Here is a 14,295-nt window from a genome sequence, read left to right as displayed (position 1 = left end):
TAGTGCAGATTCTGAAGTTGAGTATGCTAGCACTGTATCTCCTTTGTGTGGCTGCAACGTTACTGAGTCAAAATGAGAATGGCTGACAATATGAATTGCATCTTTCAGTGGTGGCAGTAGTATTTGCACTAGTAGTATTGTTGCAAACCAACACTCTTAGTGACTTCTTGTTATCATCATTAGGGCATATCATAAGGACAATGTCAACAGTGCAGAGGGCGACCAGAAAATGATCATGGTTTCATAAAAAATCCAAACCTGAAACTTCTCATATTTAAGCATCATGTTCTAACAAATTTAACTGTTAACCATAAATAAGAGATTTTAATTCCTAGATATGTTTAGCATGCAATGAACATTCATTTTTTGTTCAAAAATGATTTGATATTTATATCCACTAGATAAATGTAGTGCTTGATGAAAAGCCAGAAGTAAATTTAAAGACAGTTGGGAACACAAAGGATCCTTTTATCTTAGTGCTATTGCCCTTGCAATCCTTCTCCCTAGAATGACAGAAACTCACATAATTTCTTCCTCCAATTATTTCTGGTCATTGTTGGAAAAGGGCACTCTTTTTGCAGTTAATAATGTAAAAAGCCTACATTGACATGGTTAAATTCCCAGGACCTTCGGTTCTTTAGGCGTAAACTAAATGGCTGTTGGTATCATCACTTACAAAACTGTCTTGATCTAAGGTGAGAGATAACAGAACTCTGCCCAATAAGACTGCCTACTGAACTTACTTTAAGGCAAATCACTGGTCAGTTCAAAGTTCACCAACCTAATGGGAATATATAGCATGTTTTTTCATCTCTCTGGTGTTTGAAGCAGCATTTTTTTTTTTTTTGAGAAGCCTGTTATTTTTTATTTCCCCATCTTGTTCTTTCTTGATATTCCTTCTACTGTCTTCCTTTGGCAATGCATATTTAGGTGCGGTATCCTGGACTCCATCTTTGACCAAACTCCCTCAATAAACATACTGTCTGTGATTTTCTTCACTGTCATAGCATTATCTATTATTTTCTCTGACTATCACATTGCCTATGTCAGGGTTTTCCTCTTATTGGGCAGAGCTCTGTTATCTCTGTCCATCCTCAGTTGCCAAGGCCATAGTGGGGAAGGATTTCTGATTGCATTCTGAGTGAGGTCTAGAAATGCATTTCTCACATTTGAAAAGCCTCTAGGAGAATATTGAGAGATAACACTTTGTGGATATTTGTCTACATTGAAAACCAGTCCAGAAGTTTATAGTGAACATAAAAGCTGATTTTTCCAGTACTGCTTCCCAACAACTCCAAACAGAGATTACAAAACAAGAAAAGAAATGAGTTTTTAGTCTACCAGTCTTTTAGTCCTATTGGACCAAAATCAGGAAGGTTATCTGAAGAAATGCTTGTAAAGAAATGTCCCAGTAGGGACCACTCTTCTACATACTGCTCTCCAAAACTTAGTTGTTGAGAGTGATTGGAAACCTGGCATATATACAGAACAAAAAACAGATGGTGCTTTTCTAAAAAAGCATGATGATCTGCCTGGGAATAGCTGAGGTTTTTAGTGTTGATGTTGGTATGCAAGAATATCATTCTCTACAGACTGGCATTTAGTGGGAGAGGTCCTAGCCTACTTTCTACACACATACTAAAGACAAGTGTATGGCTTCCCAGAGCGTTATCCTTTTATGGAAGAAGATAATTAGGATATGAAGTGAAATTACAACAGGATATTCATATCAGTTACTTATGTTAATTGACTTAGTTCTTTATTTTAAAATATAAATGGCTAAATAAGGATCACCAGACATTTTAGGAGCATTAAGAATAAAAAAGAAATGGTCTAACGTGAATAAACAGAAAAATTCAAAAAGAAAAATGTAATAATTTGTGGAGCAACCAAAAGGTGAAAATACTGAGCATCACCTGAAAGAAATTAAAGATGATAAGATAAACAAAAACAAGCAAATAGTAATTAAAAAAAAAAAAAAAACTAGAGACTGTCAGTGAATACAAACAATCAGAAAACAAGGAAAAATTATGTGATTGGATGGGAATCAAATATTCTGAGGGGGTCCTAGAATATTTGATTCCCAGCAGTCAATTTAAAGGTTAAATTGAAGAAAATCCAGAATATGCACCCTGTCAAGAAGAAACAGAGGCCCAGCCCAGCAGTGGTTCACGCCTGTCATTCTAACACTTTGGGAAGCTGAGATAGAGCTATGACTTGAGGCCAGGATCTTGATATCAGCCTGGGCAGCACAGTAGACCCCTCTCTTTAAAAAATTAGCCAGGCATGGGGGCGTGCACTGGTAGCCCTATCTATTTGAGAGGCTGAGATGGGAGGATTACTAGTCCTAGGAGTTCAAGGCTACAGTGAGCTCTAGTTGTGCCCTTGCACTGCAGCCTGGGCAATAGAATAAGACCTTGTCTCTTAAATACACAGACACGTGCACGCGCGTGCGCGGGCACACACACACACACACACACACACACACACACACACACACACACAGAGAAACAGAAAATATGACAGCAAAATAAACAAAACACATCAATCCAGGAAGGATGATATTTAGCTAATAGAAATGAGAGAAAAGGGAACAGAGAAAAGAAAAATGGAAAAAATAAATTATCCATAAATTCTAAAAACTTTCAATTTCAAAATAACATGAGAATTGTTCTACATTTTATTATAAATTTTAGAATACTTAGGAAAAGAAAAAAATAATTCCAGATAGGGAAAATGAGATTTCACTGGCATTATTTCTTACCATGAGCGATTGTAATAGCCCTTTAAAATTCTGAGGAAATCTACAGTTTCTTGTTTCAAAAGCCATTATTCTATGCTGTGCTTTATGATATTGGGACAAGGACTTGCAAATCACATTCCTCCCTTGCCACCTGGCTTCTTTGTTAATCTCTCACAATATAGGATGCTAGAGGGAGACTCACCTGCCAAAAGCAAACACACAAAGAAACACACAAATATATAACAAAGGGTATTGCTTTTTCCTGTTTGATTAATGTTCCTAGCTACATATCCCTAAGGGTGCTTGTTCTCCCCATAGCATAGCTTTTCGTTTGCATTTTTCCGCCACTTCCAAAACCAGTTTTACTCCTCTCATCCACATCCTTACTCACAGGCTGGACCTCTCGGAGGTTCCTGAGGTCTGGCACTAGCTCTATGAGGCTTCTTCTCAGAGTTCCTGAGCTGCCCGTTGAGCATCCTTTGCTACCTCAGAGCCCTAGAGATGATATCTCCTTACTGACATTGCTACTTCCACCACCTCTCTCTCTCTCCCTTTTTTTTTGTTTGTTTGTTTGTTTTTGCCTTTTCAGTAATGCACCATCAATTTGTGACATTATTTTATTGAATAGCTGGTGTGATTTTCCTCTCCTTTTTGGACCCTCCCTGACACAGCCCCCACCCCAATTTTAAAGTATGAGGGCAAAATATTAAAATTTTAAATGAGCAGAGCTCTGAAAATTGTTACAGTAAACAGAAGGAATAATAGCTAGAGTTAAGCAGGAAGTTGGGAGATTCTTGAAAGCAGCTCTTCAAGAAAAAAAGTGGATTCAATGTGATAAATATGATTAAGAGGTTAATAATCGTAGTGTAATAGTGAAAGCATAAGCTAAAATAGTGGCAATAAAATTCTTTAGGAAATAAACAAACTGAATAAGATCTATACAAATAAACCATCGTTCAAAATGGGTAGCAAATAAATAGCATAATTTTGAAAGACATTTATGAATATATAAAAACAAAAAATGTAATTGATTTGGATTGTCATCTGAAACTTATTTGGCAGAATAGTTAACTAGGTTTGATTATATATCCCTTTCTTTAGGAGTGTTATCACTACCTTGTTCTGAGATGAACATTATTCACACACTTTTAATAAGTTGTATTTTTTACCAATTTTTGAGATTAATCTAGAGTAGAAGACTTTATAAGAAAGTATTTGATTGAACCCCAAGGAAGTTAAAATACTAAAACATTATTATATATAGTTTCAGTTTATATACCTTTTGCTTATTTCAGAGGAAGAAAATATCTGGACTTGTTAGTAAATGTGTACTGTTCCACATTGACAAATTGTTTTACAAAAAGCCTAAAAATTAAAATTATTTACTTCTGAGGTTTTCACCAGAAATTAAGGCTACTATGAATGAAAATTTTACTAATCTATATTAGCAGTCTCCAACCTTTTTGGTACCAGGTACCAGTTTTGTGGAAGATAATTTTTCCACAGACCGGGGCAGTGGGGGATGATCTTCTGATGATTCAAGTACATTATATTTAAGTACATTATATTTATTGTGTACTTTATTTCTATTATTATTACATTGTAATATATAACGAAATAATTATAAAACTCATCATAATGCAGAATCAGGGAGAGCCCTGAGCTTGTTTTCCTGCAACTAGGCAGACTCATCTGAAGATAATGTGATAATATTTATGTATAAGATAATATTTATGTATAAGCCCAGATCATACCCCCAAACCAAAAGGCCATTGCTAATTCCCTGAAATCCTGCAATGAGATCCTCACCACCAGGTTGGCTGCTTTACCTGAGAATCCACCATCTATTGACTGGGCTTACTACAAGGCCAATGTGGCCAAGGCAGGCTTGGTGGATGACTTTGAGAAGAAGTTTAATGCCCTGAAGTTTCCTATGCCAGAGGATCCATATACTGCCCTGGGTGGATGCTGATAGATGAGGAGGCATGATCTTCTCACAAGGAGAGTGCAACCTAGATTCTTCGCATGCGCAATTCACAATCGTTTTCACTGCTCCTGTGAGAACCTAATGCTGATGCTGACCTGACAGGAGGCGGAGCTGAGGCAGAGTTCAGTTGGTAACACCAGTGACGGGAGTGGCTGTAAGTACAGACGAAGCTTTGCTCCCTTGCACGAAACTCACCTCCTGCTCCACAGCCGGGATCCTGACTATTCAGGGTCCCAGTCTGTGGCCCAGGGTTTGAAGACCTCTGATCCACATAATTAAAACTATATATAAGAAACAGTTCTGTATACATTGTGTATGAGAAAAGTAAAATGTTACAAGGTATGAGGATGTATTTTTGTTAAATAACAGTAATTTTGTCTAGGTTAAAGGGTATCTAAAATTTGTTCCAAAATAAAAAAAAATTACAAAATTGTATAGATAAAATTAGATGATTATAAACAGTTGAGGAAAAAGAGAATTAAAAAATTTAAGATGCTACAAAGGTTTTTGAAAATCCTACTGTGTGTAGTCAAACCTGATATAAAACTAAAATTTGATTTTCTCTTTTAGACAAAATTTTAATTTTATAAAAGACAGTAAAAAGTTTCGTAAACTTCAAAAAAAGGTGGGGGAGAAAAAGATTCTGTGTGTTTCATGCTGTTTTTATTAGGTCTTTTGATTATTTTAAAAACTGAGTCTACTCTATTAAACAGTAAACGTTTTTGCTTTTTGTCTAAATGAATGACTATTATTTTATAGGGACCTGTGATTCTATTTGAATCAAATGCTCTGAACCTTTGAGAGTTTTGAAAGTCTTCCCAAAATCAAATTTCGAAATCAAAATTAAATCTCTTTGACATCACCTAGTTTTAGAATGACCCAGACGGAAGCATGTGAAACAGAGATAAGAAACATACTTATTTTATGTATAAAATTATATAGGAAGTGTCAAATAAGAAACGGTGTTTACTCTTCTTTATGTTTATATGCATGTTTATTAATATGTGTTCCAAATTTGTTAGATTCTTAAAATTGTGATATGTCTTGGTATATGTCATTAGTCATAATTGTTATATAAATTTGTGGTAAGACACCTAAAATAACAAATTTTTCTTCTTAATTGTGTGTATAACCATGGCCATGTTGGGACTTGTCCATAATTAATTGCTTTATTGTGTTGCTTTCTTTTTTTCTGAATGTTTTTTGCAAATATTAAAGTATTTTGTCTTCAAGGAGATTCACAGTAAGGATAGAAAAAAATGTAACAAATACAGAAACACAGGTTTCTGACAATTATGAAGTTATGTCTTTAGACTGGGTCAAAATTTCCAGAACTCTAATTTTAAGAACCTAGACTCATAAAATCACTAACCCAATATCAAACAAAACAATAATTAATGAAATAGAACTAAACTGATAAAGGACTGAAATGATATTTATGACTTTTTTGATTAAAACATTGCCACTTCTTTTTCTCTCTCTCTCTCTCTCTCTCTCTCTCTCTCTCTCTCTCTCCTCCGCTATCTATAGCTTTACAGCAAGTTGGTAAAATATGCTTTTGTGAGCAAAGTTAAAACACCGACCTTTCACTCAACCTGATCCCTCCAGAGGCAGAAACTGTGAGTATTCTTAGTTCATGGAAATATGCTATTTGCACAAGTTTAACGAGAATCTGTTTTATTTTATAACAGGACATAATTGAAAACACTGGATATTTTACCAAGGCTTTGACTGGAATGTCATATTATCACAGATGACCAGACTGTCAGAAATTGAAGTTAAATTTATGGAGCCACTAAAAATCTCCTCGGAAAAAACTGGAATGATGCCTTAAATGTATGATTCACATGGTTGTCTTAGAGTTGGATAAAGAATGTCACTTCCTGGCAGGCCCAGGAATCTGAGGACATTTTGGGGATTCTCAAGAAGAGAGATATTCATCCAATTCATAAAGGTATTACAAAGTCTGAGAGCAAGTCAAATTCTTGGCTTGGCTTTCCAGCTTTGAGAGACTTTCAGAAGTCTAATCTGAAATTCCTGATAAGTTACAGCAAAGCAAGCTTAAAAAGACTCTATACAAACAATTATCATTCTTGCAAGATGGAGGCAAATAATTAGGCCAAAGATGAGACATTTTGCAAATAAATTTGTCTTACAAATAATTTATCTATGGTGAAAATGGGGAAATCAGAGAAAGAAAAATTGTTTTAGAAAAAAAAAGAAACCATAAGGCACTTGTTACTAAATTCCAGCCTGGTTCATTTGCTTTTGCTTTTGAGGGTTTTTTTTTTTTTTTTTTTTTTTTCCTTTTAAATTATCTGGACTTAATCCTGAATCTTCAGTTTCCTCCAATATTAGGCTATGACTCTCCAAACAAACATTTTCAATTTTTCTCCCACTCTCTGACTTGGGAATCACTAAAATTAAAATGGTCTTTTTCCTAAAGCCTTGCAAACTGAAACTAGTCACCTAGTTAATAAATAGGTTCCATAGAAATCATCATGATCGCTTGTGTATGGACAAACTTTGTGCTAAGAAAATCTATCAGATTGCTGCTGTCTGCCCCTCTTCAACTGAAGATGCTTCAGCTCAGATAAAAAAATCTTTGCATCTGACTGCCCTCCAGACTCTTGAAAAACTAGTTTATAGACGACTCCAGACATTAGCCTTTTTTTTCTGTTTCCATAGAAATGCCTCTTATTAAAGATTTGTTTGCCTGAATCCTATATAGAGACCTAGCTTTGAGAACCCATCTGCACCACTATCTACTAAGATGAGACTCAACTGTTTAATTGGACTGGTCTATTCTCAGAAATAAAACTGACTTAATTGAGTGTGGAGAAAAGTGCTTAGATGACTTCTCTATGTACTCATTCTAATCTATGTTCTTTCTTTGCAGGTCTCTCACCACTTGATTACTACCCTGACTTCTCTATCCATCACTACAAACCCTACTTTAATATGTGGAACTTTCTGAAAATAAGTTTTTAAACGGGTGACTGAAGGAAACCAGGCTATTTCACTCAGAAATATGGCTAAACTAAAGAAAGTCACCAAGTCTCTCTGGCCTCTCTGCTACCCTGCTGTTGTCTTTCAATCCCCTGTCTCTCTCGAGCACAGGATTAATCTGTTCTGTGAAGTTCTCTTACTTTCCTAGAAACCAGATATGCTAAAGAGAAACAGAGCTGCCTTCTCTGAAATTTCATTAACCAGAAAAGATGAAAACTCATATTACAGGGGAGGTGACTGAAAATTCAACACCACATTTAAAGCCCAAATTTTGTCCCAAACCAGACCCTCTGTTCCATTTAATTTCCAAAAAAAAATTTATTAACCATTTTCTGAGGATTAGATCCATTGATTTCCCCAGTGAAAAGCATTTACTCTCCCTCAAGCTGCCACATCTCCCCTAACTCTTCTTCCCTCTGTAAAGAAGTCTATATACACATCTGTACCTCATTGAGTTATTGGATAATCATTTTTCTGTGATTTCGCCAAGGTATGCACATGAAAATAAATTTGTGTGCCTTTTCCTGTTAATTTGCTTTTTGTCTATTCAGTTTCAGTGACCCTTCACCCCTACACATGTAATAAATGTGATAAATACAGTTAATAATCTTAGAGTAATTAGGAAAGCATAAAGCTAAAATAATGGCAATAATATTCTTTAGGAAAAAGTAAAGATCTGCAAAAGAAAACTGTTGTTCAAAATAAATAGCAAATTATCATGGAGTTGATTTTGAAAAATTCATGAAAATAAAAACATAATTTATTTTATTTGTAATCATATACTTTGGGAAGAATGACGGGATATTAGGATTTAATATCTCTTTCTGAACAACCAGTAACTACTTTGTTCTGCAGTAAATATTATCCATATAGTTTGGTAAGGCAACTTTTATTTCTTCCCAACTTTTGGGATCAGCCTACAGTTGGACCCTTATAGAAAGTATTTGATTGATTGTTAAATTATTTAACGATGTTTTAACTCTGGCTAATTAGGTCATTACTGACTTATACTAATTTTCAGATGTCAAAATATTTGTATGGTTTGGAATATATACATAAAGATTTACAACAACAAAAAAAAATCTCACCGGCAACTTTGTTTCCACTGGTTTTTTTTCTTCTTCTATTATTTGTAGGTAATCACTCGTTCTGTTTTGAGGGTGATCTTCACAGGAAATGGATTTTTTTTGGTAAAAAAATCAAATATATATTATTGCCATTTTCCATGAGATAATAAAATGTATTTGCTCTTTAAAAAAACACAATAATATAGATTTGATTATTTTAAAAGGCAATAATATATATTTGCTTACTTTCCTCATAATGATGACATATGGCACACAATTTACTGCACCTTGCTTTCTTTCACTTAGCAATGTATCATGAAGCATGGGACATTATTACCATATACATTTGTATCTTGTTTTAAAAATAAGCTTAGTGTTCTATTTTGTATAAGTATCACAGTTTATTTCACCTTTGAGAGAGCCATCTCGGTTGTTTCTAGGGTTTTATCATTACAGCTGATAACTTCAATGAATAACCTTGAATACTCTTGTCATTTCCCACCAATACATGGTGGAACTGCAGGGTAGCAGGAGACAGAAAAGGGACTTTCATGTGCACACCTTACATTACGGACAGGATGTCAAACAATACTGGTATATTCCGTATGAAGAATGTTCATTATATCAATATTTAAGAAGTACAATTTCTGCATATTATTTTAAGTTAAATAAATATCCATAACATGTCTGTCAAAATTTTGTTAAGTAAATAGGAAAGTGACATAGGTATATTATACATGGTGCTAGAATGGTATTAGGAATAAAGTTTATAACAATAAAATAATTAAAGCTGCTTTAAAACCAAGTTTAAAGTCTACGTGTGTGTGTGTATATATATATACGTAGACTTTAATATATAATATAGACACACACACACACAATAAAATGGCTTGCACAGAAATAATTGACACTGTAAGTGATACTTCATTCTTAAAAGTAGTTATTTTTGATCACAGAGGAAGTTAGTCTTAGTGAAATAACTAGAAAACGAATGCTTCAGACAGGATATTTCCCTTAACATGTGAAATATGAACATATTGCAAATAGATCTTCAAGAATAATTATAGTACTCATTAAAAAATCACAGTGTTAATTTTCTCCAGTTTAATTATAGCTAATGTGTATACCTAATCATAAAGGTTAATAAATTATTATCTCTACCATTTGACCTTACTAAATTCCTCAGGACAGTTACTTCAGGAAACAATGCCAGCCGAGAGGATATGAATGCTTTTTTTCAATTAGAACTGATAGAATTTTGGTTGATATAAACAAAGACAAACTCTCTATGGTGGTATAATAATCTGAGTTTGGGAACAAAGGCTACAGTGTTTGCAAAGTACCCATTAAATTGGTCTAAAAGTATTTATTAAGGATTACAGAGTGCAAAGCACTAATCTAGATATTTGAGTATGACGTCAGGTAGAGGTTATTAAATAAAAATTATGACTACAAAATTATGAAGCTGAATGTGCCTTTAGAAGATGCTTTAGACTATTTCCTGGAAGAAATTAAATTTTATATAAAAAGACAATATCTTTGTTATTTAGAACATTTAATGTTATACAAACATTTACAAAATATATTTAGATTTTGAAATACATTTATATTTTAAAATAATTTAAATATATAATTAAGATATTCTTGCCATGCAAATTGAAATACCATGCAAATATAATTCTGTTCAGGTTTTTTTCATTTTCATATGAAAATAATATATATATATATATATATATTAGAGACAGGATTTCGCCATGTTGCCCAAGCTGGCCTTGAACTCCTGGGCTAAAGTGATCCTCCCACCTTGGCCCCCCAAACTTCTAGGATTACAGGCATAAACCACCATGCACATAATATATATTTTTTATTTTTATTGTGATTAAACATATATATTATGGGCATGGTGGTTTATGTAATAGAAATGTATGATTCTTACATGGATTCCGAACCATTTACATTGTTTCAGAATGTTATAGTGTTATCAGGTTGCCTCTTTATTTTTTTCCCTTCCTTAAAACGTCACCAATTTATACCTTTCTTACATGTGTCTCTCCAGTCTTGTGTTCAGGAGACTTCAACAAAATATCTGTATTTTGAATAACTAAATGTACTAAAATTAGGTATTCCTATGATTTTTACTTAATCACCTTTGCTGTTATCACTGGTAATTATATAGTTAGATTTTTCCTATAACTATTTGTATATATTATTTTTGGTTTACAATATCTTTTATTACAATTATCTAATAAAAATACCTTAACATTTTTTAGGGACACCCTCTAGCGCTTCTCATCTTTAAGAAACTCAGTTCTCCCTGATATCTTGTTAAGACTTAAATGACGAATTTTCCAATTGCTGATTGAATTTTCAGGAGGTACTTCAGTAAATAATTTTACAAGAGAACATCATATATGTCATGACAGTGCTTCCTGGTTATGTTTATTCTTCTTCTTATGCTCATAATTTTAGTAAATGTAGATTTTACCTGATAATCATCACCTGTATATGACTCATTACACTAATGAAATATTAGGAGTTGTTGATGAAGAAATGCAACATATGAGAGGCCAAATTGGCTGATCCAAATTTGATACATTCAGTGGCTCATTTAACAAATGACATTTCTAGACATGTCTTAGGCTAAACTGCAAAAATAAAAAATAAAGACAAAAACAACAAAAAAACCTTTCATTATAAATTCACCTAAAATTAAAACGATGCAGCCCTCTTCAGTCAAGAGCAGTTTGTGATCACACCATTGCACTATACAAATAGTAACGTTTTATCCTGCACTGTAATTGCTTTGCTGACTTGCTGTTATAGGGTTTTTTATAAAATATAGGTTTGTTTGATGGCAAAACAAGTAGTTGGTTATAATATAGTCATCATTTTCTTGTTCCAGTTATATTATTCAGTTCCTATCTAGGAGGAAAAAGAAACTGTAAAATTAAAAATCTTCCTTTCACCACAAATTTCCCTCTTACCAGCACTCTCATCTTTTCTACCTTCACTTCTTCATTTTCTCATACCTACTGCAAACCTAGTTATCTCACATGTATTTTACCCATCTTCTTTATCAGCAGTCAATTTCAATGCCATCAATCACCTCTCATTAGAAAAACTGCCCAGTTTGTATTCAGTTTCCATTTTGCTTAATTTTTCACAGCCTTTGTCATAGAAAACAACTCTGTATTCTCCTTCATACTTCCTCTCTTGTTTCCTATGACATCCATCTCTGCAGGTATTCCTTCCGCCTTGTGTATACTTCCTGGCATTTTTTGAATCCTATTCTCCAGCCACTGCTTAAATGATGCAGTTCCATGGGTTCTAACACATAGCTTCACACTCTCACTCTGCATTCCTCTTCAGAGTATGTCCATCCCCACAGCTTTGTTTTTCATGAAATAGTAAATGAGCACCTACAGTACATGAGGTATTGTTCTGGTCATTAGAACTAGAACAGTTGTAAGATTAGTCAGTAATTTCTGCCCTGATGTAGCTTATGCTCTAAAAGAGAGAGACGCTACATAAAAAAACAAACGAATAGATAAAATCTATGATACATTAAATGATATGTGTCATGGTGGAAAAAAAGGAGAAGAGGGATAAAGAATGTCATGGGGTTGGAGAGAAGGGACTAAAGTTTGCTATTATTAAGTAATATTATGTAGCAGGGTGTCACTGATAAGACAACATTTGAGCAGAAAGAGATAAGAGTGGGAACTATGGAAATATCTAAGGGAAATCTGTTTCTCATAGAAAATCCAGTTAATGCAAGGGCCCTGGGCCAGGAATATTCTTGGAGTATGATATTATGTTTGAGAAACAGCAAGGAGAACAATGAATCTTGAGCTGAATCAGCAATTCTTGAGGATCTAGAATGTCATTGTAAAGGCTTTACCGTTTAAGTGAGCTAGGATGTCACTAGCTCATGTTTAATTGGAGTGTCTTGTGCATGGAAATGACAGGATATAATATGTATAAAAAGGATTAATCTCTTGAGAACTGACGAAGTGGAGCAAAAGTAGAGTAGAAATATAACTTAGGGTGATTGTACAGTGACAATTATTCAGATAAAGTAAGAGAAAGTCTTAAACCAGATAGTTTTCTGTGGAGGTGATAAAAATACTCATATTCTGAAAATATTTTTAAGACAGAGCCAACAGGTTTACTCACAAAGTGTGGGACATGAGATTAAGAGGTGATTTAAAGAAAACATTAAGGTTTTTGTCCTTAGCACTTGGAAAAATGAAACTACTGTGATCTAAAATGAAGAAGATTCCAGAAGGATCAAGCTTTTGGGAAATATTTTAGTTACAAACATTAACTTTTAACACCAAAAAAAAGAAGTACAAATAGTGAAGAGAAGAGGTTAAGAGTCTCAAAAAGAACTCAGCAAAAAAAATCAACTCCTATCCTCCCACTTATGATGAAACATTTTAAAGCACCATCAATACTCATAATTGTCTCTTTTTTCTCATTTCTCATTCCACCCTCAACCCAAGCTAGTCCAGGTTCATTCAGCTTCATGACTCCTCTGGCATGATTCTTGCTGAAATGATATGTGACCTCCATTAAAGTCAAATGTTTTCTGCATTCTCCTGTTTAACATTTTATCAAAACTCAGCAATGATGACTGGTCTTTGGTTCTTGTGCCATTTTTTTCACTGGCTTCTCTGGTATAATCTTTCTTGCTTTTCTTCTTCCCGTTAGTTTCGAGGCTCATTGTCTTTCTCCTTGGCAGGCACATTCTCCTCTATATAGTTATTTAAGCTCAAATCTTCGCCCCTATTGTATCCCTTTGCTCTCTCCTTTGGTAATACCATCCATAACCACAGGCTCAATGGCCATCTCACATATTTCATTTTGTGCCCAATCATGTCTTCCATGCTTTAATAGCCTACTTGATTTTCCTTTTTGGACTTCTGAAAGGCATCTCAAATTCAATCTGTTTTGCAACATATTTCCTTCCCTCCCTTAAACCTAGGCTTCTGCTATTCATTTGTACCACAGATTTTTTTTTTAATTTCTCCAAGTTACTTCCCTTTTATTCCTTCCCCATAGCAAATACTTCACGAATATGATGATTTTACTTAGAAAATATTACTTGCACATAAACAGCACTTTGGGAGGCCAAGGCGAGTGGATCACCTGAGGCCAGGAGTTTGAAGCCAGCTTGGACAATATGGTGAAACCCCAACTCTACTAAAAATACAAAAATTACCCAGGCATGGTGGTGGGTGACTGTAATCCCAGCTACTCAGGAGCCTGAGGCAGGAGAATCGCTTGAGCCGGAGAAGCTGAGTTTGCAGTGAACCAAAATCACGCCATTGTACTTCAGCGTGGGCAACAGAGCAAGACTCTATCTAAGAAAGGAAGAGACAGAGAGAGATACAGAGAGAGAGAGAGACAGAGAAAGAAAAAATAGAAAGAAAGAAAGAGGAAGGAAGGAAGGAAGGAAGGAAGGAAGGAAGGAAGGAAGGAAGGAA

At 34.4% G+C, this 14,295-nt stretch overlaps 1 protein-coding gene and 1 long non-coding RNA gene across 2 annotated transcripts in view; one reads left to right on the top strand and one right to left on the bottom strand.

The window, feature by feature from the left end:
* Positions 1-14,295, bottom strand: part of GALNTL6 (polypeptide N-acetylgalactosaminyltransferase like 6) — a 1,261,291-nt gene that overhangs the window by 955,898 nt on the left and 291,098 nt on the right. The window lies entirely within an intron of this gene.
* LOC116565293 lies at positions 4,285-6,941 on the top strand. Its single transcript, XR_004275366.1, has 2 exons — positions 4,285-6,349; positions 6,484-6,941. It is a non-coding gene; the product is annotated as an uncharacterized LOC116565293 (long non-coding RNA).

The sequence above is a fragment of the Sapajus apella genome, unplaced genomic scaffold (assembly GCF_009761245.1).
Source record: "Sapajus apella isolate SASKATOON/1434 unplaced genomic scaffold, GSC_monkey_1.0 scaffold39, whole genome shotgun sequence".
Lineage (NCBI taxonomy): Eukaryota > Metazoa > Chordata > Mammalia > Primates > Cebidae > Sapajus > Sapajus apella.
The sequence above is the reverse complement of the archived record's forward strand: the minus strand, read 5'-3'. Positions and strand labels throughout refer to the sequence as shown.